The sequence below is a fragment of the Triturus cristatus genome, chromosome 1_1 (genome assembly GCF_964204655.1).
Source record: "Triturus cristatus chromosome 1_1, aTriCri1.1, whole genome shotgun sequence".
In the NCBI taxonomy this organism is placed as follows: domain Eukaryota; kingdom Metazoa; phylum Chordata; class Amphibia; order Caudata; family Salamandridae; genus Triturus; species Triturus cristatus.
The window spans coordinates 1,254,240,352-1,254,268,138 of record NC_140579.1 but is presented as its reverse complement, the minus strand read 5'-3'; positions in this window follow the sequence as shown (position 1 = coordinate 1,254,268,138).

The following is a 27,787-nucleotide window of genomic DNA, read 5'->3' as shown; positions in this document are numbered from 1 at the left end:
TGGGCTAAAAGATGCAGCACTGGGTTCTCTCCTGATTACAGGTGAGTGAATCGGAATTCGTAGTTCGGCTGATTTTAGAGGAATATTTGTACGTTTCAAAATTGGACACTTATGACACTTTTCTGCTGAAAACCACATAATGGATTCCTATGGAAGGGAGTACAAGTTACTGGTAAGTACGCTTAGAATTACTTTTCAGGGTCAGTGCTGGGCTAAAAGATGCAGCACTGGGTTCCCTCCTGATTACAGGTGAGTAAATCGGAATTCATACTTCGACTGGTTTTAGAGGAATATTTGTACGTTTCAAAATTGGACTCTTCGAAACTTTTCTGCTGAAAACCCCACAATGGATTCCTATGGAAGGAAATACAAGTTACTGGTAAGTATGCATAGAATTACTTTTCAGGGTCAGTGCTGGGCTAAAAGAGGCAGCAGTGGGTTCTCTCCTGATTACAAGTGAGTGAATCGGAATTCGTAGTTCGGCTGATTTTAGAGGAATATTTGTACGTTTCAAAATTGGACACTTATGACACTTTTCTGCTGAAAACCACACAATGGATTCCTATGGAAGGAAATACAAGTTACTGGTAAGTACGCTTAGAATTACTTTTCAGGGTCAGTGCTGGGCTAAAAGATGCAGCACTGGGTTCCCTCCTGATTACAGGTGAGTAAATCGGAATTCGTAGTTCGGCTGGATTTAGAGGAATATTTGTACGTTTCAAAATTGGACACTTAGAACATTTTCTGGTGAAAACCACACAATGGATTCCTATGGAAAGAAATACAAGTTACTGTTAAGTACAGTTAGAATTACTTTTCAGGGTCAGTGCTGGGCTAAAAGATGCCGCACTGGGTTCTCTCCTGATTACAGGTGAGTAAATCGGAATTTGTAGTTCGGTTGATATTAGAGGAACATTTGTACGTTTCAAAAATGGACACTTAGAAACTTTTTTGCTGAAAACCACACAATGGATTCCTATGGAAGGAAATGCAAGTTACTGGTAAGTACGCTTAGAATTACTTTTCAGGGTCAGTGCTGGGCTAAAATATGCAGCCCTGGGTTCTCTCATGATAACAGGTGAGTAAATCGGAATTCGTAGTTCGGCTGATTTTAGAGGAATATTTGTACGTTTCAAAATTGTACACTTATGACACTTTTTTGCTGAAAACCACACAATAAATTCCTATGGAAGGAAATACAAGTTACTGGTAAGTACACTTAGAATTACTTTTCAGGGTCAGTGCTGGGCTAAAAGATGCAGCACTGGGTTCCCTCCTGATTACAGGTGAATAAATCGGAATTTGTAGTTCGGCTGGTTTTAGAGAAATATATGTACGTTTCAAAATTGGACACTTATGACACTTTTCTGGTGAAAACCACACAATGGATTCCTATGGAAGGAAATACAAGTTACTGGTAAGTACGCTTAGAATTACTTTTCAGGGTCAGTGCTGGGCAAAAAGATGCAGCCCCGGGTTCTCTCCTGATAGGTGAGTACATCAGAATTCGTAGTTCAGTTGATTTTAGAGGAATATTTGTACGTTTAAAAAATGGACACTTAGAAACTTCTCTGCTGAAAACCACACAATGGATTCCTATGGAAGGAAATGCAAGTTACTGGTAAGTACGCTTAGAATTACTTTTCAGGGTCATTGCTGGGCTAAAAGATGCAGCACTAGGTTCTCTCCTGATTACAGGTAAGTAAATTGGAATTCGTAGTTCGGCTGATTTTAGAGGAATATTTGTACGTTTCAAAATTGGACACTTAGAACATTTTCTGGTGAAAACCACACAGTTGATTCCTATGGAAGGAAATACTAGTTACTGGTAAGTACGCTTAGAATTACATTTCAGGGTCAGTGCTGGGCTAAAAGATGCAGCACTGGGTTCTCTCCTGATTACAGGTGAGTAAATTGGAATTCGTAGTTCAGCTGATTTTAGAGGAATATTTGTACGTTTCAAAATTGGACTCTTCGAAACTTTTCTGTTGAAAACCACACAATGGATTCCTATGGAAGGAAATACAAGTTACTGGTAAGTACGCTTAGAATTACTTTTTAGGGTCAGTGCAGGGCTAAAAGATACAGCACTGGGTTCTCTCCTGATTGCAGGTGAGTGAATCGAATTCGTAGTTCGGCTGATTTTAGAGGAATATTTCTACGTTTCAAAATTGGACACTTAGAACATTTTCTGGTGAAAACCACACAGTGGATTCCTATGGAAGGAAATAAAAGTTACTGGTAAGTACGCTTAGAATTACTTTTCAGGGTCACTGCTGGGCTAAAAGATGCAGCACTGGGTTCTCTCCTGACTATAGGTGAGTAAATCGGAATTCGTAGTTTGGCTGATTTTAGAGGAATATGAGTACCTTTCAAAATTGGACACTTAGAAACTTTTCTGCTGAAAACCACACAATGGATTCCTATAAAAGGAAATTCAAGTTACTGGTAAGTACGCTTAGAATTATTTTTCAGAGTCAGTGCTGGGCTGAAAGATGCAGCCCTGGCTTCTCTCCTGATAACAGGTGAGTAAATTGGAATTTGTAGTTCGGCTGATTTTAGAGGAATATTTGTACCTTTCAAAATTGGACACTAAGAAACTTTTCTGCTGAAAACCACACAATGGATTCCTATGGAAGGAAATACAAGTTACTGGTAAGTACGCTTAGAATTGCTTTTCAGGGTCAGTGCTGGTCTAAAAGGTGCAGCTTAGGGTTCTCTCCTGATTACAGGTGAGTAAATCGGAATTCGTAGTTCGGCTGATTTTAGAGGAATATTTGTACGTTTCAAAATTGGACTCTTCGAAACTTTTCTGCTGAAAACAACACAATGGATTCCTATGGAAGGAAATACAAGTTACTGGTAAGTATGCTTAGAATTGCTTTTCAGGGTCAGTGCTGGGCTAAAAGATGCAGCCCTGGGTTCTCTCATGATAACAGGTGAGTAAATCGGAATTCGTAGTTCGACTGGTTTTAGAGGAATATTTGTATGTTTCAAAATTGGACTCTTCGAAACTTTTCTGCTGAAAACCCCAGAATGGATTCCTATGGAAGGAAATACAAGTTACTGGTAAGTACGCTTAGAATTACTTTTCAGGGTCAGTGCTGGGCTAAAAGATGCAGCACTGGGTTCTCTCCTGATTACAGGTGAGTGAATCGGAATTCGTAGTTCGGCTGATTTTAGAGGAATATTTGTACGTTTCAAAATTGGACACTTAGAAACTTTTCTGCTGAAAACAACACAATGGATTCCTATGGAAGGAAATACAAGTTACTGGTAAGTACACTTAGAATTACTTTTCAGGGTCAGTGCTGGGTCAAAAGATGCAGCACTGGGTTCTCTCCTGATTAAAGGTGAGTGAATCGGAATTCGTAGTTCGGCTGATTTTAGAGGAATATTTGTACGTTTCAAAATTGTACACTTATGACACTTTTTTGCTGAAAACCACACAATGGATTCCTATGGAAGGAAATACAAGTTACTGGTAAGTACACTTAGAATTACTTTTCAGGGTCAGTGCTGGGCTAAAAGATGCAGCACTGGGTTCCCTCCTGATTACAGGTGAATAAATCGGAATTTGTAGTTCGGCTGGTTTTAGAGAAATATTTGTACGTTTCAAAATTGGACACTTATGACACTTTTCTGGTGAAAACCACACAATGGATTCCTATGGAAGGAAATACAAGTTACTGGTAAGTACGCTTAGAATTACTTTTCAGGGTCAGTGCTGGGCAAAAAGATGCAGCCCCGGGTTCTCTCCTGATAGGTGAGTACATCAGAATTCGTAGTTCAGTTGATTTTAGAGGAATATTTGTACGTTTAAAAAATGGACACTTAGAAACTTCTCTGCTGAAAACCACACAATGGATTCCTATGGAAGGAAATGCAAGTTACTGGTAAGTACGCTTAGAATTACTTTTCAGGGTCATTGCTGGGCTAAAAGATGCAGCACTAGGTTCTCTCCTGATTACAGGTAAGTAAATTGGAATTCGTAGTTCGGCTGATTTTAGAGGAATATTTGTACGTTTCAAAATTGGACACTTAGAACATTTTCTGGTGAAAACCACACAGTTGATTCCTATGGAAGGAAATACTAGTTACTGGTAAGTACGCTTAGAATTACATTTCAGGGTCAGTGCTGGGCTAAAAGATGCAGCACTGGGTTCTCTCCTGATTACAGGTGAGTAAATTGGAATTCGTAGTTCAGCTGATTTTAGAGGAATATTTGTACGTTTCAAAATTGGACTCTTCGAAACTTTTCTGTTGAAAACCACACAATGGATTCCTATGGAAGGAAATACAAGTTACTGGTAAGTACGCTTAGAATTACTTTTTAGGGTCAGTGCAGGGCTAAAAGATACAGCACTGGGTTCTCTCCTGATTGCAGGTGAGTGAATCGAATTCGTAGTTCGGCTGATTTTAGAGGAATATTTCTACGTTTCAAAATTGGACACTTAGAACATTTTCTGGTGAAAACCACACAGTGGATTCCTATGGAAGGAAATAAAAGTTACTGGTAAGTACGCTTAGAATTACTTTTCAGGGTCACTGCTGGGCTAAAAGATGCAGCACTGGGTTCTCTCCTGACTATAGGTGAGTAAATCGGAATTCGTAGTTTGGCTGATTTTAGAGGAATATTTGTACCTTTCAAAATTGGACACTTAGAAACTTTTCTGCTGAAAACCACACAATGGATTCCTATAAAAGGAAATTCAAGTTACTGGTAAGTACGCTTAGAATTATTTTTCAGAGTCAGTGCTGGGCTGAAAGATGCAGCCCTGGCTTCTCTCCTGATAACAGGTGAGTAAATTGGAATTTGTAGTTCGGCTGATTTTAGAGGAATATTTGTACCTTTCAAAATTGGACACTAAGAAACTTTTCTGCTGAAAACCACACAATGGATTCCTATGGAAGGAAATACAAGTTACTGGTAAGTACGCTTAGAATTGCTTTTCAGGGTCAGTGCTGGTCTAAAAGGTGCAGCTTAGGGTTCTCTCCTGATTACAGGTGAGTAAATCGGAATTCGTAGTTCGGCTGATTTTAGAGGAATATTTGTACGTTTCAAAATTGGACTCTTCGAAACTTTTCTGCTGAAAACAACACAATGGATTCCTATGGAAGGAAATACAAGTTACTGGTAAGTATGCTTAGAATTGCTTTTCAGGGTCAGTGCTGGGCTAAAAGATGCAGCCCTGGGTTCTCTCATGATAACAGATGAGTAAATCGGAATTCGTAGTTCGACTGGTTTTAGAGGAATATTTGTATGTTTCAAAATTGGACTCTTCGAAACTTTTCTGCTGAAAACCCCACAATGGATTCCTATGGAAGGAAATACAAGTTACTGGTAAGTACGCTTAGAATTACTTTTCAGGGTCAGTGCTGGGCTAAAAGATGCAGCACTGGGTTCTCTCCTGATTACAGGTGAGTAAATCGGAATTTGTAGTTCGGTTGATATTAGAGGAACATTTGTACGTTTCAAAAATGGACACTTAGAAACTTTTTTGCTGAAAACCACACAATGGATTCCTATGGAAGGAAATGCAAGTTACTGGTAAGTACGCTTAGAATTACTTTTCAGGGTCAGTGCTGGGCTAAAATATGCAGCCCTGGGTTCTCTCATGATAACAGGTGAGTAAATCGGAATTCGTAGTTCGGCTGATTTTAGAGGAATATTTGTACGTTTCAAAATTGTACACTTATGACACTTTTTTTGCTGAAAACCACACAATAAATTCCTATGGAAGGAAATACAAGTTACTGGTAAGTACACTTAGAATTACTTTTCAGGGTCAGTGCTGGGCTAAAAGATGCAGCACTGGGTTCCCTCCTGATTACAGGTGAATAAATCGGAATTTGTAGTTCGGCTGGTTTTAGAGAAATATATGTACGTTTCAAAATTGGACACTTATGACACTTTTCTGGTGAAAACCACACAATGGATTCCTATGGAAGGAAATACAAGTTACTGGTAAGTACGCTTAGAATTACTTTTCAGGGTCAGTGCTGGGCAAAAAGATGCAGCCCCGGGTTCTCTCCTGATAGGTGAGTACATCAGAATTCGTAGTTCAGTTGATTTTAGAGGAATATTTGTACGTTTAAAAAATGGACACTTAGAAACTTCTCTGCTGAAAACCACACAATGGATTCCTATGGAAGGAAATGCAAGTTACTGGTAAGTACGCTTAGAATTACTTTTCAGGGTCATTGCTGGGCTAAAAGATGCAGCACTAGGTTCTCTCCTGATTACAGGTAAGTAAATTGGAATTCGTAGTTCGGCTGATTTTAGAGGAATATTTGTACGTTTCAAAATTGGACACTTAGAACATTTTCTGGTGAAAACCACACAGTTGATTCCTATGGAAGGAAATACTAGTTACTGGTAAGTACGCTTAGAATTACATTTCAGGGTCAGTGCTGGGCTAAAAGATGCAGCACTGGGTTCTCTCCTGATTACAGGTGAGTAAATTGGAATTCGTAGTTCAGCTGATTTTAGAGGAATATTTGTACGTTTCAAAATTGGACTCTTCGAAACTTTTCTGTTGAAAACCACACAATGGATTCCTATGGAAGGAAATACAAGTTACTGGTAAGTACGCTTAGAATTACTTTTTAGGGTCAGTGCAGGGCTAAAAGATACAGCACTGGGTTCTCTCCTGATTGCAGGTGAGTGAATCGAATTCGTAGTTCGGCTGATTTTAGAGGAATATTTCTACGTTTCAAAATTGGACACTTAGAACATTTTCTGGTGGAAACCACACAGTGGATTCCTATGGAAGGAAATAAAAGTTACTGGTAAGTACGCTTAGAATTACTTTTCAGGGTCACTGCTGGGCTAAAAGATGCAGCACTGGGTTCTCTCCTGACTATAGGTGAGTAAATCGGAATTCGTAGTTTGGCTGATTTTAGAGGAATATTTGTACCTTTCAAAATTGGACACTTAGAAACTTTTCTGCTGAAAACCACACAATGGATTCCTATAAAAGGAAATTCAAGTTACTGGTAAGTACGCTTAGAATTATTTTTCAGAGTCAGTGCTGGGCTGAAAGATGCAGCCCTGGCTTCTCTCCTGATAACAGGTGAGTAAATTGGAATTTGTAGTTCGGCTGATTTTAGAGGAATATTTGTACCTTTCAAAATTGGACACTAAGAAACTTTTCTGCTGAAAACCACACAATGGATTCCTATGGAAGGAAATACAAGTTACTGGTAAGTACGCTTAGAATTGCTTTTCAGGGTCAGTGCTGGTCTAAAAGGTGCAGCTTAGGGTTCTCTCCTGATTACAGGTGAGTAAATCGGAATTCGTAGTTCGGCTGATTTTAGAGGAATATTTGTACGTTTCAAAATTGGACTCTTCGAAACTTTTCTGCTGAAAACAACACAATGGATTCCTATGGAAGGAAATACAAGTTACTGGTAAGTATGCTTAGAATTGCTTTTCAGGGTCAGTGCTGGGCTAAAAGATGCAGCCCTGGGTTCTCTCATGATAACAGGTGAGTAAATCGGAATTCGTAGTTCGACTGGTTTTAGAGGAATATTTGTATGTTTCAAAATTGGACTCTTCGAAACTTTTCTGCTGAAAACCCCAGAATGGATTCCTATGGAAGGAAATACAAGTTACTGGTAAGTACGCTTAGAATTACTTTTCAGGGTCAGTGCTGGGCTAAAAGATGCAGCACTGGGTTCTCTCCTGATTACAGGTGAGTGAATCGGAATTCGTAGTTCGGCTGATTTTAGAGGAATATTTGTACGTTTCAAAATTGGACACTTAGAAACTTTTCTGCTGAAAACAACACAATGGATTCCTATGGAAGGAAATACAAGTTACTGGTAAGTACACTTAGAATTACTTTTCAGGGTCAGTGCTGGGTCAAAAGATGCAGCACTGGGTTCTCTCCTGATTAAAGGTGAGTGAATCGGAATTCGTAGTTCGGCTGATTTTAGAGGAATATTTGTACGTTTCAAAATTGTACACTTATGACACTTTTTTGCTGAAAACCACACAATGGATTCCTATGGAAGGAAATACAAGTTACTGGTAAGTACACTTAGAATTACTTTTCAGGGTCAGTGCTGGGCTAAAAGATGCAGCACTGGGTTCCCTCCTGATTACAGGTGAATAAATCGGAATTTGTAGTTCGGCTGGTTTTAGAGAAATATTTGTACGTTTCAAAATTGGACACTTATGACTCTTTTCTGGTGAAAACCACACAATGGATTCCTATGGAAGGAAATACAAGTTACTGGTAAGTACGCTTAGAATTACTTTTCAGGGTCAGTGCTGGGCAAAAAGATGCAGCCCCGGGTTCTCTCCTGATAGGTGAGTACATCAGAATTCGTAGTTCAGTTGATTTTAGAGGAATATTTGTACGTTTAAAAAATGGACACTTAGAAACTTCTCTGCTGAAAACCACACAATGGATTCCTATGGAAGGAAATGCAAGTTACTGGTAAGTACGCTTAGAATTACTTTTCAGGGTCATTGCTGGGCTAAAAGATGCAGCACTAGGTTCTCTCCTGATTACAGGTAAGTAAATTGGAATTCGTAGTTCGGCTGATTTTAGAGGAATATTTGTACGTTTCAAAATTGGACACTTAGAACATTTTCTGGTGAAAACCACACAGTTGATTCCTATGGAAGGAAATACTAGTTACTGGTAAGTACGCTTAGAATTACATTTCAGGGTCAGTGCTGGGCTAAAAGATGCAGCACTGGGTTCTCTCCTGATTACAGGTGAGTAAATTGGAATTCGTAGTTCAGCTGATTTTAGAGGAATATTTGTACGTTTCAAAATTGGACTCTTCGAAACTTTTCTGTTGAAAACCACACAATGGATTCCTATGGAAGGAAATACAAGTTACTGGTAAGTACGCTTAGAATTACTTTTTAGGGTCAGTGCAGGGCTAAAAGATGCAGCACTGGGTTCTCTCCTGATTGCAGGTGAGTGAATCGAATTCGTAGTTCGGCTGATTTTAGAGGAATTTTTCTACGTTTCAAAATTGGACACTTAGAACATTTTCTGGTGAAAACCACACAGTGGATTCCTATGGAAGGAAATAAAAGTTACTGGTAAGTACGCTTAGAATTACTTTTCAGGGTCACTGCTGGGCTAAAAGATGCAGCACTGGGTTCTCTCCTGACTATAGGTGAGTAAATCGGAATTCGTAGTTTGGCTGATTTTAGAGGAATATTTGTACCTTTCAAAATTGGACACTTAGAAACTTTTCTGCTGAAAACCACACAATGGATTCCTATAAAAGGAAATTCAAGTTACTGGTAAGTACGCTTAGAATTATTTTTCAGAGTCAGTGCTGGGCTGAAAGATGCAGCCCTGGCTTCTCTCCTGATAACAGGTGAGTAAATTGGAATTTGTAGTTCGGCTGATTTTAGAGGAATATTTGTACCTTTCAAAATTGGACACTAAGAAACTTTTCTGCTGAAAACCACACAATGGATTCCTATGGAAGGAAATTCAAGTTACTGGTAAGTACGCTTAGAATTGCTTTTCAGGGTCAGTGCTGGTCTAAAAGGTGCAGCTTAGGGTTCTCTCCTGATTACAGGTGAGTAAATCGGAATTCGTAGTTCGGCTGATTTTAGAGGAATATTTGTACGTTTCAAAATTGGACTCTTCGAAACTTTTCTGCTGAAAACAACACAATGGATTCCTATGGAAGGAAATACAAGTTACTGGTAAGTATGCTTAGAATTGCTTTTCAGGGTCAGTGCTGGGCTAAAAGATGCAGCCCTGGGTTCTCTCATGATAACAGATGAGTAAATCGGAATTCGTAGTTCGACTGGTTTTAGAGGAATATTTGTATGTTTCAAAATTGGACTCTTCGAAACTTTTCTGCTGAAAACCCCACAATGGATTCCTATGGAAGGAAATACAAGTTACTGGTAAGTACGCTTAGAATTACATTTCAGGGTCAGTGCTGGGCTAAAAGATGCAGCACTGGGTTCTCTCCTGATTACAGGTGAGTAAATTGGAATTCGTAGTTCAGCTGATTTTAGAGGAATATTTGTACGTTTCAAAATTGGACTCTTCGAAACTTTTCTGTTGAAAACCACACAATGGATTCCTATGGAAGGAAATACAAGTTACTAGTAAGTACGCTTAGAATTACTTTTCAGGGTCAGTGCTGGGCTAAAAGATGCCGCACTGGGTTCTCTCCTGATTACAGGTGAGTAAATCGGAATTCGTAGTTCGGTTGATTTTAGAGGAATATTTGTACGTTTCAAAAATGGACACTTAGAAACTTTTCTGCTGAAAACCACACAATGGATTCCTATGGAAGGAAATGCAAGTTACTGGTAAGTACGCTTAGAATTACTTTTCAGGGTCAGTGCTGGGCTAAAAGATGCAGCCCTGGGTTCTCTCATGATAACAGGTGAGTAAATCGGAATTCGTGGTTCGGCTGATTTTAGAGGAATATTTGTACCTTTCAAAATTGGACACTTAGAAACTTTTCTGCTGAAAACCACACAATGGATTCTTATGGAAGGAAATACAAGTTACTGGTAAGTACGCTTAGAATTGCTTTTCAGGGTCAGTGCTGGGCTAAAAGGTGCAGCACTGGGTTGTCTCCTGATTACAGGTGAGTAAATCGGAATTCGTAGTTCGGCTGATTTTAGAGGAATATTTGTACGTTTCAAAATTGGACTCTTCGAAACTTTTCTGCTGAAAACAACACAATGGATTCCTATGGAAGGAAATACAAGTTACTGGTAAGTACGCTTAGAATTACTTTTCAGGGTCAGTGCTGGGCTAAAAGATGCAGCACTGGGTTCTCTCCTGTTTACAGGTGAGTAAATTGGAATTTGTAGTTCAGCTGATTTTAGAGGAATATTTGTACGTTTCAAAATTGGACTCTTCGAAACTTTTCTGTTGAAAACCACACAATGGATTCCTATGGAAGGAAATACAAGTTACTGGTAAGTATGCTTAGAATTACTTTTCAGGGTCAGTGCTGGGCTAAAAGATGCCGCACTGGGTTCTCTCCTGATTACAGGTGAGTAAATCCGAATTCGTAGTTCGGCTGGATTTAGAGGAATATTTGTACGTTTCAAAATTGGACACTTAGAACATTTTCTGGTGAAAACCACACAATGGATTCCTATGGAAAGAAGTACAAGTTACTGGTAAGTACGCTTAGAATTACTTTTCAGGGTCAGTGCTTTGCTAAAAGATGCCGCACTGGGTTCTCTCCTGATTACAGGTGAGTAAATCGGAATTCGTAGTTCGGTTGATTTTAGAGGAATATTTGTACATTTCAAAAATGGACACTTAGAAACTTTTCTGCTGAAAACCACACAATGGATTCATATGGAAGGAAATGCAAGTTACTGGTAAGTATGCTTAGAATTACTTTTCAGGGTCAGTGCTGGGCGAAAAGATGCAGCCCTGGGTTCTCTCATGATAACAGGTGAGTAAATCGGAATTCGTAGTTCGGCTGATTTTAGAGGAATATTTGTACCTTTCAAAATTGGACACTTAGAAACTTTTCTGCTGAAAACCAAACAATGGATTCTTATGGAAGGAAATACAAGTTACTGGTAAGTATGCTTAGAATTGCTTTTCAGGGTCAGTGCTGGGCTAAAAGATGCAGCACTGGGTTGTCTCCTGATTACAGGTGAGTAAATCGGAATTCGTAGTTCGGCTGATTTTAGAGGAATATTTGTACCTTTCAAAATTGGACTCTTCGAAACTTTTCTGCTGAAAACAACACAATGGATTCCTATGGAAGGAAATACAAGTTACTGGTAAGTACGCTTAGAATTACTTTTCAGGGTCAGTGCTGGGCTAAAAGATGCAGCACTGGGTTCTCTCCTGATTAAAGGTGAGTAAATCGGAATTCGTAGTTCGGCTGATTTTAGAGGAATATTTGTACGTTTCAAAATTGGACACTTATGACACTTTTCTGGTGAAAACCACACAATGGATTCCTATGGAAGGAAATACAAGTTACTGGTAAGTACGCTTAGAATTACTTTTCAGGGTCAGTGCTGGGCAAAAAGATGCAGCCCCGGGTTCTCTTCTGATAGGTGAGTACATCAGAATTCGTAGTTCAGTTGATTTTAGAGGAATATTTGTACGTTTAAAAAATGGACACTTAGAAACTTCTCTGTTGAAAACCACACAATGGATTCCTATGGAGGGAAATGCAAGTTACTGGTAAGTACGCTTAGAATTACTTTTCAGGGTCATTGCTGGGCTAAAAGATGCAGCACTAGGTTCTCTCCTGATTACAGGTAAGTAAATTGGAATTCGTAGTTCGGCTGATTTTAGAGGAATATTTGTACGTTTCAAAATTGGACACTTAGAACATTTTCTGGTGAAAACCACACAGTTGATTCCTATGGAAGGAAATACTAGTTACTGGTAAGTACGCTTAGAATTACATTTCAGGGTCAGTGCTGGGCTAAAAGATGCAGCACTGGGTTCTCTCCTGATTACAGGTGAGTAAATTGGAATTCGTAGTTCAGCTGATTTTAGAGGAATATTTGTAAGTTTCAAAATTGGACTCTTCGAAACTTTTCTGTTGAAAACCACACAATGGATTCCTATGGAAGGAAATACAAGTTACTGGTAAGTACGCTTAGAATTACTTTTCAGGGTCAGTGCTGGGCTAAAAGATGCCGCACTGGGTTCTCTCCTGATTACAGGTGAGTAAATCGGAATTCGTAGTTCGGTTGATTTTAGAGGAATATTTGTACGTTTCAAAAATGGACACTTGGAAAATTTTCTGCTGAAAACCACACAATGGATTCCTATGGAAGGAAATGCAAGTTACTGGTAAGTACGCTTAGAATTACTTTTCAGGGTCAGTGCTGGGCTAAAAGATGCAGCCCTGGGTTCTCTCATGATAACAGGTGAGTAAATCGGAATTCGTGGTTCGGCTGATTTTAGAGGAATATTTGTACCTTTCAAAATTGGACACTTAGAAACTTTTCTGCTGAAAACCACACAATGGATTCTTATGGAAGGAAATACAAGTTACTGGTAAGTACGCTTAGAATTGCTTTTCAGGGTCAGTGCTGGGCTAAAAGGTGCAGCACTGGGTTGTCTCCTGATTACAGGCGAGTAAATCGGAATTCGTAGTTCGGCTGATTTTAGAGGAATATTTGTACGTTTCAAAATTGGACACTTAGAACATTTTCTGGTGAAAACCACACAATGGATTCCTATGGAAAGAAATACAAGTTACTGGTAAGTACGCTTAGAATTATTTTTCAGGGTCAGTGCTGGGCTAAAAGATGCAGCACTGGGTTCTCTCCTGATTACAGGTGAGTAAATTGGAATTCGTAGTTCAGCTGATTTTAGAGGAATATTTGTACGTTTCAAAATTGGACTCTTCGAAACTTTTCTGCTGAAAACAACACAATGGATTCCTATGGAAGGAAATACAAGTTACTGGTAAGTACGCTTAGAATTACTTTTCAGGGTCAGTGCTGGGCTAAAAGATGCAGCACTGGGTTCTCTCCTGATTAAAGGTGAGTAAATCGGAATTCGTAGTTCGGCTGATTTTAGAGGAATATTTGTACATTTCAAAATTGGACACTTATGACACTTTTCTGGTGAAAACCACACAATGGATTCCTATGGAAGGAAATACAAGTTACTGGTAAGTACGCTTAGAATTACGTTTCAGGGTCAGTGCTGGGCAAAAAGATGCAGCCCCGGGTTCTCTCCTGATAGGTGAGTACATCAGAATTCGTAGTTCAGTTGATTTTAGAGGAATATTTGTACGTTTAAAAAATGGACACTTAGAAACTTCTCTGTTGAAAACCACACAATGGATTCCTATGGAGGGAAATGCAAGTTACTGGTAAGTACGCTTAGAATTACTTTTCAGGGTCATTGCTGGGCTAAAAGATGCAGCACTAGGTTCTCTCCTGATTACAGGTAAGTAAATTGGAATTCGTAGTTCGGCTGATTTTAGAGGAATATTTGTACGTTTCAAAATTGGACACTTAGAACATTTTCTGGTGAAAACCACACAGTTGATTCCTATGGAAGGAAATACTAGTTACTGGTAAGTACGCTTAGAATTACATTTCAGGGTCAGTGCTGGGCTAAAAGATGCAGCACTGGGTTCTCTCCTGATTACAGGTGAGTAAATTGGAATTCGTAGTTCAGCTGATTTTAGAGGAATATTTGTACGTTTCAAAATTGGACTCTTCGAAACTTTTCTGTTGAAAACCACACAATGGATTCCTATGGAAGGAAATACAAGTTACTGGTAAGTACGCTTAGAATTACTTTTCAGGGTCAGTGCTGGGCTAAAAGATGCCGCACTGGGTTCTCTCCTGATTACAGGTGAGTAAATCGGAATTCGTAGTTCGGTTGATTTTAGAGGAATATTTGTACGTTTCAAAAATGGACACTTAGAAACTTTTCTGCTGAAAACCACACAATGGATTCCTATGGAAGGAAATGCAAGTTACTGGTAAGTACGCTTAGAATTACTTTTCAGGGTCAGTGCTGGGCTAAAAGATGCAGCCCTGGGTTCTCTCATGATAACAGGTGAGTAAATCGGAATTCGTGGTTCGGCTGATTTTAGAGGAATATTTGTACCTTTCAAAATTGGACACTTAGAAACTTTTCTGCTGAAAACCACACAATGGATTCTTATGGAAGGAAATACAAGTTACTGGTAAGTACGCTTAGAATTGCTTTTCAGGGTCAGTGCTGGGCTAAAAGGTGCAGCACTGGGTTGTCTCCTGATTACAGGTGAGTAAATCGGAATTCGTAGTTCGGCTGATTTTAGAGGAATATTTGTACCTTTCAAAATTGGACACTTAGAAACTTTTCTGCTGAAAACCACACAATGGATTCCTATAAAAGGAAATTCAAGTTACTGGTAAGTACGCTTAGAATTATTTTTCAGAGTCAGTGCTGGGCTGAAAGATGCAGCCCTGGCTTCTCTCCTGATAACAGGTGAGTAAATTGGAATTCGTAGTTCGGCTGATTTTAGAGGAATATTTGTACCTTTCAAAATTGGACACTTAGAAACTTTTCTGCTGAAAACCACACAATGGATTCCTATGGAAGGAAATACAAGTTACTGGTAAGTACGCTTAGAATTGCTTTTCAGGGTCAGTGCTGGGCTAATAGATGCAGCACTGGGTTCCCTCCTGATTACAGGTGAGTGAATCGGAATTCGTAGTTCGGCTGATTTTAGAGGAATATTTGTACGTTTCAAAATTGGACACTTATGACACTTTTCTGCTGAAAACCACACAATGGATTCCTATGGAAGGAAATACAAGTTACTGGTAAGTACGCTTAGAATTACTTTTCAGGGTCAGTGCTGGGCTAAAAGATGCAGCACTGGGTTCCCTCCTGATTACAGGTGAGTAAATCGGAATTCGTAGTTCGGCTGGATTTAGAGGAATATTTGTACGTTTCAAAATTGGACACTTAGAACATTTTCTGGTGAAAACCACACAATGGATTCTTATGGAAGGAAATACAAGTTACTGGTAAGTATGCTTAGAATTGCTTTTCAGGGTCAGTGCTGGGCTAAAAGGTGCAGCACTGGGTTGTCTCCTGATTACAGGTGAGTAAATCGGAATTCGTAGTTCGGCTGATTTTAGAGGAATATTTGTACGTTTCAAAATTGGACTCTTCGAAACTTTTCTGCTGAAAACAACACAATGGATTCCTATGGAAGGAAATACAAGTTACTGGTAAGTACGCTTAGAATTGCTTTTCAGGGTCAGTGCTGGGCTAAAAGATGCAGCACTGGGTTCTCTCCTGATTACAGGTGAGTGAATCGGAATTCGTAGTTTGGCTGATTTTAGAGGAATATTTGCACGTTTCAAAATTCAACACTTATGACACTTTTCTGCTGAAAACCACATAATGGATTCTTATGGAAGGGAGTACAAGTTACTGGTAAGTACGCTTAGAATTACTTTTCAGGGTCAGTGCTGGGCTAAAGGATGCAGCACTGGGTTCCCTCCTGATTACAGGTGAGTAAATCGGAATTCGTAGTTCGACTGGTTTTAGAGGAATATTTGTACGTTTCAAAATTGGACTCTTCGAAACTTTTCTGTTGAAAACCCCACAATGGATTCCTATGGAAGGAAATACAAGTTACTGGTAAGTATGCTTAGAATTACTTTTCAGGGTCAGTGCTGGGCTAAAAGATGCAGCAGTGGGTTCTCTCCTGATTACAGGTGAGTGAATCGGAATTCGTAGTTCGGCTGATTTTAGAGGAATATTTGTACGTTTCAAAATTGGACACTTATGACACTTTTCTGCTGAAAACTACACAATGGATTCCTATGGAAGGAAATACAAGTTACTGGTAAGTACGCTTAGAATTACTTTTCAGGGTCAGTGCTGGGCTAAAAGATGCAGCACTGGGTTCCCTCCTGATTACAGGTGAGTAAATCGGAATTCGTAGTTCGGCTGGATTTAGAGGAATATTTGTACGTTTCAAAATTGGACACTTAGAACATTTTCTGGTGAAAACCACACAATGGATTCCTATGAAAAGAAATACAAGTAACTGGTAAGTACGCTTAGAATTACTTTTCAGGGTCAGTGCTGGGCTAAAAGATGCCGCACTGGGTTCTCTCCTGATTACAGGTGAGTAAATCGGAATTCGTAGTTCGGTTGATTTTAGAGGAATATTTGTACGTTTCAAAAATGGACACTTCGAAACTTTTCTGCTGAAAACCACACAATGGATTCCTATGGAAGGAAATGCAAGTTACTGGTAAGTACGCTTAGAATTACTTTTCAGGGTCAGTGCTGGGCTAAAAGATGCAGCCCTGGGTTCTCTCATGATAACAGGTGAGTAAATCGGAATTCATGGTTCGGCTGATTTTAGAGGAATATTTGTACCTTTCAAAATTGGACACTTAGAAACTTTTCTGCTGAAAACCACACAATGGATTCTTATGGAAGGAAATACAAGTTACTGGTAAGTACGCTTAGAATTGCTTTTCAGGGTCAGTGCTGGGCTAAAAGATGCAGTACTGGGTTGTCTCCTGATTACAGGTGAGTAAATCGGAATTCGTATTTCGGCTGATTTTAGAGGAATATTTGTACGTTTCAAAATTGGACTCTTCGAAACTTTTCTGCTGAAAACAACACAATGGATTCCTATGGAAGGAAATACAAGTTACTGGTAAGTACGCTTAGAATTACTTTTCAGGGTCAGTGCTGGGCTAAAAGATGCAGCACTGGGTTCTCTCCTGATTAAAGGTGAGTGAATCGGAATTCGTAGTTCGGCTGATTTTAGAGGAATATTTGTACGTTTCAAAATTGGACACTTATGACACTTTTCTGCTGAAAACCACACAATGGATTCCTATGGAAGGAAATACAAGTTACTGGTAAGTACGCTTAGAATTACTTTTCAGGGTCAGTGCTGGGCTAAAAGATGCAGCACCTTGTTCTCTCGTGATTACAGGTGAGTAAATCGGAATTCGTAGTTCAGCTGATTTTAGAGGAATATTTCTACGTTTCAAAATTGGACACTTAGAACATTTTCTGGTGAAAACCACCCAGTGGATTCCTATGGAAGGAAATACAAGTTACTGGTAAGTACGCTTAGAATTACTTTTCAGGGTCAGTGCTCGGCTAAAAGATGCAGCACTGGGTTCTCTCCTGACTATAGGTGAGTAAATCGGAATTCGTAGTTTGGTTGATTTTAGAGGAATATTTGTACCTTTCAAAATTGGACACTTAGAAACTTTTCTGCTGAAAACCACACAATGGATTCCTATAAAAGGAAATACAAGTTACTGGTAAGTACGCTTAGAAATATTTTTCAGAGTCAGTGCTGGGCTGAAAGATGCAGCCCTGGGTTCTCTCCTGATAACAGGTGAGTAAATTGGAATTCGTAGTTCGGCTGATTTTAGAGGAATATTTGTACCTTTCAAAATTGGACACTTAGAAACTTTTCTGCTGAAAACCACACAATGGATTCCTATGGAAGGAAATAGGAGTTACTGGTAAGTACGCTTAGAATTGCTTTTCAGGGTCAGTGCTGGGCTAAAAGTTGCAGCACTGGGTTCTCTCCTGATTACAGGTGAGTAAATCGGAATTCGTAGTTCGGCTGATTTTAGAGGAATAGTTGTACGTTTCAAAATTGGACTCTTCGAAACTTTTCTGCTGAAAACAACACAATGGATTCCTATGGAAGGAAATACAAGTTACTGGTAAGTACGCTTAGAATTGCTTTTCAGGGTCAGTGCTGGGCTAAAAGATGCAGCACTGGGTTCTCTCCTGATTACAGGTGAGTGAATCGGAATTCGTAGTTCGGCTGATTTTAGAGGAATATTTGTACGTTTCAAAATTGGACACTTATGACACTTTTCTGCTGAAAACCACATAATGGATTCCTATGGAAGGGAGTACAAGTTACTGGTAAGTACGCTTAGAATTACTTTTCAGGGTCAGTGCTGGGCTAAAAGATGCAGCACTGGGTTCCCTCCTGATTACAGGTGAGTAAATCGGAATTCATACTTCGACTGGTTTTAGAGGAATATTTGTACGTTTCAAAATTGGACTCTTCGAAACTTTTCTGCTGAAAACCCCACAATGGATTCCTATGGAAGGAAATACAAGTTACTGGTAAGTATGCATAGAATTACTTTTCAGGGTCAGTGCTGGGCTAAAAGAGGCAGCAGTGGGTTCTCTCCTGATTACAAGTGAGTGAATCGGAATTCGTAGTTCGGCTGATTTTAGAGGAATATTTGTACGTTTCAAAATTGGACACTTATGACACTTTTCTGCTGAAAACCACACAATGGATTCCTATGGAAGGAAATACAAGTTACTGGTAAGTACGCTTAGAATTACTTTTCAGGGTCAGTGCTGGGCTAAAAGATGCAGCACTGGGTTCCCTCCTGATTACAGGTGAGTAAATCGGAATTCGTAGTTCGGCTGGATTTAGAGGAATATTTGTACGTTTCAAAATTGGACACTTAGAACATTTTCTGGTGAAAACCACACAATGGATTCCTATGGAAAGAAATACAAGTTACTGGTAAGTACAGTTAGAATTACTTTTCAGGGTCAGTGCTGGGCTAAAAGATGCCGCACTGGGTTCTCTCCTGATTACAGGTGAGTAAATCGGAATTTGTAGTTCGGTTGATATTAGAGGAACATTTGTACGTTTCAAAAATGGACACTTAGAAACTTTTTTGCTGAAAACCACACAATGGATTCCTATGGAAGGAAATGCAAGTTACTGGTAAGTACGCTTAGAATTACTTTTCAGGGTCAGTGCTGGGCTAAAATATGCAGCCCTGGGTTCTCTCATGATAACAGGTGAGTAAATCGGAATTCGTAGTTCGGCTGATTTTAGAGGAATATTTGTACGTTTCAAAATTGTACACTTATGACACTTTTTTGCTGAAAACCACACAATAAATTCCTATGGAAGGAAATACAAGTTACTGGTAAGTACACTTAGAATTACTTTTCAGGGTCAGTGCTGGGCTAAAAGATGCAGCACTGGGTTCCCTCCTGATTACAGGTGAATAAATCGGAATTTGTAGTTCGGCTGGTTTTAGAGAAATATTTGTACGTTTCAAAATTGGACACTTATGACACTTTTCTGGTGAAAACCACACAATGGATTCCTATGGAAGGAAATACAAGTTACTGGTAAGTACGCTTAGAATTACTTTTCAGGGTCAGTGCTGGGCAAAAAGATGCAGCCCCGGGTTCTCTCCTGATAGGTGAGTACATCAGAATTCGTAGTTCAGTTGATTTTAGAGGAATATTTGTACGTTTAAAAAATGGACACTTAGAAACTTCTCTGCTGAAAACCACACAATGGATTCCTATGGAAGGAAATGCAAGTTACTGGTAAGTACGCTTAGAATTACTTTTCAGGGTCATTGCTGGGCTAAAAGATGCAGCACTAGGTTCTCTCCTGATTACAGGTAAGTAAATTGGAATTCGTAGTTCGGCTGATTTTAGAGGAATATTTGTACGTTTCAAAATTGGACACTTAGAACATTTTCTGGTGAAAACCACACAGTTGATTCCTATGGAAGGAAATACTAGTTACTGGTAAGTACGCTTAGAATTACATTTCAGGGTCAGTGCTGGGCTAAAAGATGCAGCACTGGGTTCTCTCCTGATTACAGGTGAGTAAATTGGAATTCGTAGTTCAGCTGATTTTAGAGGAATATTTGTACGTTTCAAAATTGGACTCTTCGAAACTTTTCTGTTGAAAACCACACAATGGATTCCTATGGAAGGAAATACAAGTTACTGGTAAGTACGCTTAGAATTACTTTTTAGGGTCAGTGCAGGGCTAAAAGATACAGCACTGGGTTCTCTCCTGATTGCAGGTGAGTGAATCGAATTCGTAGTTCGGCTGATTTTAGAGGAATATTTCTACGTTTCAAAATTGGACACTTAGAACATTTTCTGGTGAAAACCACACAGTGGATTCCTATGGAAGGAAATAAAAGTTACTGGTAAGTACGCTTAGAATTACTTTTCAGGGTCACTGCTGGGCTAAAAGATGCAGCACTGGGTTCTCTCCTGACTATAGGTGAGTAAATCGGAATTCGTAGTTTGGCTGATTTTAGAGGAATATTTGTACCTTTCAAAATTGGACACTTAGAAACTTTTCTGCTGAAAACCACACAATGGATTCCTATAAAAGGAAATTCAAGTTACTGGTAAGTACGCTTAGAATTATTTTTCAGAGTCAGTGCTGGGCTGAAAGATGCAGCCCTGGCTTCTCTCCTGATAACAGGTGAGTAAATTGGAATTTGTAGTTCGGCTGATTTTAGAGGAATATTTGTACCTTTCAAAATTGGACACTAAGAAACTTTTCTGCTGAAAACCACACAATGGATTCCTATGGAAGGAAATACAAGTTACTGGTAAGTACGCTTAGAATTGCTTTTCAGGGTCAGTGCTGGTCTAAAAGGTGCAGCTTAGGGTTCTCTCCTGATTACAGGTGAGTAAATCGGAATTCGTAGTTCGGCTGATTTTAGAGGAATATTTGTACGTTTCAAAATTGGACTCTTCGAAACTTTTCTGCTGAAAACAACACAATGGATTCCTAGGGAAGGAAATACAAGTTACTGGTAAGTACGCTTAGAATTGCTTTTCAGGGTCAGTGCTGGGCTAAAAGATGCAGCACTGGGTTCTCTCCTGATTACAGGTGAGTGAATCGGAATTCGTAGTTCGGCTGATTTTAGAGGAATATTTGTACGTTTCAAAATTGGACACTTATGACACTTTTCTGCTGAAAACCACACAATGGATTCCTTTAAAAGGAAATTCAAGTTACTGGTAAGTACGCTTAGAATTATTTTTCAGAGTCAGTGCTGGGCTGAAAGATGCAGCCCTGGCTTCTCTCCTGATAACAGGTGAGTAAATTGGAATTTGTAGTTCGGCTGATTTTAGAGGAATATTTGTACCTTTCAAAATTGGACACTAAGAAACTTTTCTGCTGAAAACCACACAATGGATTCCTATGGAAGGAAATACAAGTTACTGGTAAGTACGCTTAGAATTGCTTTTCAGGGTCAGTGCTGGTCTAAAAGGTGCAGCTTAGGGTTCTCTCCTGATTACAGGTGAGTAAATCGGAATTCGTAGTTCGGCTGATTTTAGAGGAATATTTGTACGTTTCAAAATTGGACTCTTCGAAACTTTTCTGCTGAAAACAACACAATGGATTCCTATGGAAGGAAATACAAGTTACTGGTAAGTATGCTTAGAATTGCTTTTCAGGGTCAGTGCTGGGCTAAAAGATGCAGCCCTGGGTTCTCTCATGATAACAGGTGAGTAAATCGGAATTCGTAGTTCGACTGGTTTTAGAGGAATATTTGTATGTTTCAAAATTGGACTCTTCGAAACTTTTCTGCTGAAAACCCCAGAATGGATTCCTATGGAAGGAAATACAAGTTACTGGTAAGTACGCTTAGAATTACTTTTCAGGGTCAGTGCTGGGCTAAAAGATGCAGCACTGGGTTCTCTCCTGATTACAGGTGAGTGAATCGGAATTCGTAGTTCGGCTGATTTTAGAGGAATATTTGTACGTTTCAAAATTGGACACTTAGAAACTTTTCTGCTGAAAACAACACAATGGATTCCTATGGAAGGAAATACAAGTTACTGGTAAGTACACTTAGAATTACTTTTCAGGGTCAGTGCTGGGCTAAAAGATGCAGCACTGGGTTCTCTCCTGATTAAAGGTGAGTGAATAGGAATTCGTAGTTCGGCTGATTTTAGAGGAATATTTGTACGTTTCAAAATTGTACACTTATGACACTTTTTTGCTGAAAACCACACAATGGATTCCTATGGAAGGAAATACAAGTTACTGGTAAGTACACTTAGAATTACTTTTCAGGGTCAGTGCTGGGCTAAAAGATGCAGCACTGGGTTCCCTCCTGATTACAGGTGAATAAATCGGAATTTGTAGTTCGGCTGGTTTTAGAGAAATATTTGTACGTTTCAAAATTGGACACTTATGACACTTTTCTGGTGAAAACCACACAATGGATTCCTATGGAAGGAAATACAAGTTACTGGTAAGTACGCTTAGAATTACTTTTCAGGGTCAGTGCTGGGCAAAAAGATGCAGCCCCGGGTTCTCTCCTGATAGGTGAGTACATCAGAATTCGTAGTTCAGTTGATTTTAGAGGAATATTTGTACGTTTAAAAAATGGACACTTATGACACTTTTCTGCTGAAAACTACACAATGGATTCCTATGGAAGGAAATACAAGTTACTGGTAAGTACGCTTAGAATTACTTTTCAGGGTCAGTGCTGGGCTAAAAGATGCAGCACTGGGTTCCCTCCTGATTACAGGTGAGTAAATCGGAATTCGTTGTTCGGCTGGATTTAGAGGAATATTTGTACGTTTCAAAATTGGACACTTAGAACATTTTCTGGTGAAAACCACACAATGGATTCCAATGAAAAGAAATACAAGTAACTGGTAAGTATGCTTAGAATTACTTTTCAGGGTCAGTGCTGGGCTAAAAGATGCCGCACTGGGTTCTCTCCTGATTACAGGTGAGTAAATCGGAATTCGTAGTTCGGTTGATTTTAGAGGAATATTTGTACGTTTCAAAAATGGACACTTCGAAACTTTTCTGCTGAAAACCACACAATGGATTCCTATGGAAGGAAATGCAAGTTACTGGTAAGTACGCTTAGAATTACTTTTCAGGGTCAGTGCTGGGCTAAAAGATGCAGCCCTGGGTTCTCTCATGATAACAGGTGAGTAAATCGGAATTCATGGTTCGGCTGATTTTAGAGGAATATTTGTACCTTTCAAAATTGGACACTTAGAAACTTTTCTGCTGAAAACCACACAATGGATTCTTATGGAAGGAAATACAAGTTACTGGTAAGTACGCTTAGAATTGCTTTTCAGGGTCAGTGCTGGGCTAAAAGATGCAGCACTGGGTTGTCTCCTGATTACAGGTGAGTAAATCGGAATTCGTATTTCGGCTGATTTTAGAGGAATATTTGTACGTTTCAAAATTGGACTCTTCGAAACTTTTCTGCTGAAAACAACACAATGGATTCCTATGGAAGGAAATACAAGTTACTGGTAAGTACGCTTAGAATTACTTTTCAGGGTCAGTGCTGGGCTAAAAGATGCAGCACTGGGTTCTCTCCTGATTAAAGGTGAGTGAATCGGAATTCGTAGTTCGGCTGATTTTAGAGGAATATTTGTACGTTTCAAAATTGGACACTTATGACACTTTTCTGCTGAAAACCACACAATGGATTCCTATGGAAGGAAATACAAGTTACTGGTAAGTACGCTTAGAATTACTTTTCAGGGTCAGTGCTGGGCTAAAAGATGCAGCACCTTGTTCTCTCGTGATTACAGGTGAGTAAATCGGAATTCGTAGTTCAGCTGATTTTAGAGGAATATTTCTACGTTTCAAAATTGGACACTTAGAACATTTTCTGGTGAAAACCACCCAGTGGATTCCTATGGAAGGAAATACAAGTTACTGGTAAGTACGCTTAGAATTACTTTTCAGGGTCAGTGCTCGGCTAAAAGATGCAGCACTGGGTTCTCTCCTGACTATAGGTGAGTAAATCGGAATTCGTAGTTTGGTTGATTTTAGAGGAATATTTGTACCTTTCAAAATTGGACACTTAGAAACTTTTCTGCTGAAAACCACACAATGGATTCCTATAAAAGGAAATACAAGTTACTGGTAAGTACGCTTAGAAATATTTTTCAGAGTCAGTGCTGGGCTGAAAGATGCAGCCCTGGGTTCTCTCCTGATAACAGGTGAGTAAATAGGAATTCGTAGTTCGGCTGATTTTAGAGGAATATTTGTACCTTTCAAAATTGGACACTTAGAAACTTTTCTGCTGAAAACCACACAATGGATTCCTATGGAAGGAAATAGGAGTTACTGGTAAGTACGCTTAGAATTGCTTTTCAGGGTCAGTGCTGGGCTAAAAGTTGCAGCACTGGGTTCTCTCCTGATTACAGGTGAGTAAATCGGAATTCGTAGTTCGGCTGATTTTAGAGGAATAGTTGTACGTTTCAAAATTGGACTCTTCGAAACTTTTCTGCTGAAAACAACACAATGGATTCCTATGGAAGGAAATACAAGTTACTGGTAAGTACGCTTAGAATTGCTTTTCAGGGTCAGTGCTGGGCTAAAAGATGCAGCACTGGGTTCTCTCCTGATTACAGGTGAGTGAATCGGAATTCGTAGTTCGGCTGATTTTAGAGGAATATTTGTACGTTTCAAAATTGGACACTTATGACACTTTTCTGCTGAAAACCACATAATGGATTCCTATGGAAGGGAGTACAAGTTACTGGTAAGTACGCTTAGAATTACTTTTCAGGGTCAGTGCTGGGCTAAAAGATGCAGCACTGGGTTCCCTCCTGATTACAGGTGAGTAAATCGGAATTCATACTTCGACTGGTTTTAGAGGAATATTTGTACGTTTCAAAATTGGACTCTTCGAAACTTTTCTGCTGAAAACCCCACAATGGATTCCTATGGAAGGAAATACAAGTTACTGGTAAGTATGCATAGAATTACTTTTCAGGGTCAGTGCTGGGCTAAAAGAGGCAGCAGTGGGTTCTCTCCTGATTACAAGTGAGTGAATCGGAATTCGTAGTTCGGCTGATTTTAGAGGAATATTTGTACGTTTCAAAATTGGACACTTATGACACTTTTCTGCTGAAAACCACACAATGGATTCCTATGGAAGGAAATACAAGTTACTGGTAAGTACGCTTAGAATTACTTTTCAGGGTCAGTGCTGGGCTAAAAGATGCAGCACTGGGTTCCCTCCTGATTACAGGTGAGTAAATCGGAATTCGTAGTTCGGCTGGATTTAGAGGAATATTTGTACGTTTCAAAATTGGACACTTAGAACATTTTCTGGTGAAAACCACACAATGGATTCCTATGGAAAGAAATACAAGTTACTGTTAAGTACAGTTAGAATTACTTTTCAGGGTCAGTGCTGGGCTAAAAGATGCCGCACTGGGTTCTCTCCTGATTACAGGTGAGTAAATCGGAATTTGTAGTTCGGTTGATATTAGAGGAACATTTGTACGTTTCAAAAATGGACACTTAGAAACTTTTTTGCTGAAAACCACACAATGGATTCCTATGGAAGGAAATGCAAGTTACTGGTAAGTACGCTTAGAATTACTTTTCAGGGTCAGTGCTGGGCTAAAATATGCAGCCCTGGGTTCTCTCATGATAACAGGTGAGTAAATCGGAATTCGTAGTTCGGCTGATTTTAGAGGAATATTTGTACGTTTCAAAATTGTACACTTATGACACTTTTTTGCTGAAAACCACACAATAAATTCCTATGGAAGGAAATACAAGTTACTGGTAAGTACACTTAGAATTACTTTTCAGGGTCAGTGCTGGGCTAAAAGATGCAGCACTGGGTTCCCTCCTGATTACAGGTGAATAAATCGGAATTTGTAGTTCGGCTGGTTTTAGAGAAATATATGTACGTTTCAAAATTGGACACTTATGACACTTTTCTGGTGAAAACCACACAATGGATTCCTATGGAAGGAAATACAAGTTACTGGTAAGTACGCTTAGAATTACTTTTCAGGGTCAGTGCTGGGCAAAAAGATGCAGACCCGGGTTCTCTCCTGATAGGTGAGTACATCAGAATTCGTAGTTCAGTTGATTTTAGAGGAATATTTGTACGTTTAAAAAATGGACACTTAGAAACTTCTCTGCTGAAAACCACACAATGGATTCCTATGGAAGGAAATGCAAGTTACTGGTAAGTACGCTTAGAATTACTTTTCAGGGTCATTGCTGGGCTAAAAGATGCAGCACTAGGTTCTCTCCTGATTACAGGTAAGTAAATTGGAATTCGTAGTTCGGCTGATTTTAGAGGAATATTTGTACGTTTCAAAATTGGACACTTAGAACATTTTCTGGTGAAAACCACACAGTTGATTCCTATGGAAGGAAATACTAGTTACTGGTAAGTACGCTTAGAATTACATTTCAGGGTCAGTGCTGGGCTAAAAGATGCAGCACTGGGTTCTCTCCTGATTACAGGTGAGTAAATTGGAATTCGTAGTTCAGCTGATTTTAGAGGAATATTTGTACGTTTCAAAATTGGACTCTTCGAAACTTTTCTGTTGAAAACCACACAATGGATTCCTATGGAAGGAAATACAAGTTACTGGTAAGTACGCTTAGAATTACTTTTTAGGGTCAGTGCAGGGCTAAAAGATACAGCACTGGGTTCTCTCCTGATTGCAGGTGAGTGAATCGAATTCGTAGTTCGGCTGATTTTAGAGGAATATTTCTACGTTTCAAAATTGGACACTTAGAACATTTTCTGGTGAAAACCACACAGTGGATTCCTATGGAAGGAAATAAAAGTTACTGGTAAGTACGCTTAGAATTACTTTTCAGGGTCACTGCTGGGCTAAAAGATGCAGCACTGGGTTCTCTCCTGACTATAGGTGAGTAAATCGGAATTCGTAGTTTGGCTGATTTTAGAGGAATATTTGTACCTTTCAAAATTGGACACTTAGAAACTTTTCTGCTGAAAACCACACAATGGATTCCTATAAAAGGAAATTCAAGTTACTGGTAAGTACGCTTAGAATTATTTTTCAGAGTCAGTGCTGGGCTGAAAGATGCAGCCCTGGCTTCTCTCCTGATAACAGGTGAGTAAATTGGAATTTGTAGTTCGGCTGATTTTAGAGGAATATTTGTACCTTTCAAAATTGGACACTAAGAAACTTTTCTGCTGAAAACCACACAATGGATTCCTATGGAAGGAAATACAAGTTACTGGTAAGTACGCTTAGAATTGCTTTTCAGGGTCAGTGCTGGTCTAAAAGGTGCAGCTTAGGGTTCTCTCCTGATTACAGGTGAGTAAATCGGAATTCGTAGTTCGGCTGATTTTAGAGGAATATTTGTACGTTTCAAAATTGGACTCTTCGAAACTTTTCTGCTGAAAACAACACAATGGATTCCTATGGAAGGAAATACAAGTTACTGGTAAGTATGCTTAGAATTGCTTTTCAGGGTCAGTGCTGGGCTAAAAGATGCAGCCCTGGGTTCTCTCATGATAACAGGTGAGTAAATCGGAATTCGTAGTTCGACTGGTTTTAGAGGAATATTTGTATGTTTCAAAATTGGACTCTTCGAAACTTTTCTGCTGAAAACCCCAGAATGGATTCCTATGGAAGGAAATACAAGTTACTGGTAAGTACGCTTAGAATTACTTTTCAGGGTCAGTGCTGGGCTAAAAGATGCAGCACTGGGTTCTCTCCTGATTACAGGTGAGTGAATC